We start from the raw sequence: 562 nt of genomic DNA, 5'->3' as shown, positions 1-562 counted from the left end.
CTGCCTTGGTGTTGCTCAAATTCAAACAGAACTGACAGGTGCAATATCAATGTAGGGATAGTATTCCAGGTAGGGAGTTGCGCCTTATTCATGATCCCAGATACAACAATTTTACTTTTTGCAATATGGGAAGTAGGATGCGTGAAAAGGCTTTAAATGACGTCATTTCACAATGTCATTAAAAAATGCATGCAGTAAGGCTTACTCCACAAGAATCATCTGAACAGGTTCTTCTCCATGATGATTTTTCATTTTACAAAAGTTTTGTTATACATTCATCTTAACTTTTTTATGAGATTAATATAAATACTGTTATATGTATACATATTTGTATATATTGTTAATTAAAGTAATCAGTTCGTACTAGACTTTCATTCTCTATTATCTTATAATAATATATTTATGTCCAGGAACTAGTTAGTAAATATATATATATATATATATATATATATATATATATATATATATATATATATATGTGTGTGTGTGTGTGTGTGTGTGTGTGTGTGTGTGTGTGTGTGTGTGTGTGTGTGTGTGTGTGTGTGTGTGTGTGTGTGTGTGT

The 562-nt window shown here is 31.0% G+C and overlaps 1 protein-coding gene across 1 annotated transcript in view; it reads left to right on the top strand.

Annotated features, from left to right (window-relative positions):
- LOC125032394 overlaps nt 1-348 on the top strand; it is a 21,510-nt gene extending 21,162 nt beyond the window's left edge. The window contains exon 12 of the mRNA XM_047623491.1: nt 1-348. This exon is cut by the window's left edge and continues 1,582 nt beyond it. The gene's annotated coding sequence lies outside the window, so the exon portion shown is untranslated.
- Nucleotides 349-562: the final 214 nt, after the last annotated feature.

This window comes from Penaeus chinensis, chromosome 14 (genome assembly GCF_019202785.1).
Source record: "Penaeus chinensis breed Huanghai No. 1 chromosome 14, ASM1920278v2, whole genome shotgun sequence".
Lineage (NCBI taxonomy): Eukaryota > Metazoa > Arthropoda > Malacostraca > Decapoda > Penaeidae > Penaeus > Penaeus chinensis.
The sequence above is the reverse complement of the archived record's forward strand: the minus strand, read 5'-3'. Positions and strand labels throughout refer to the sequence as shown.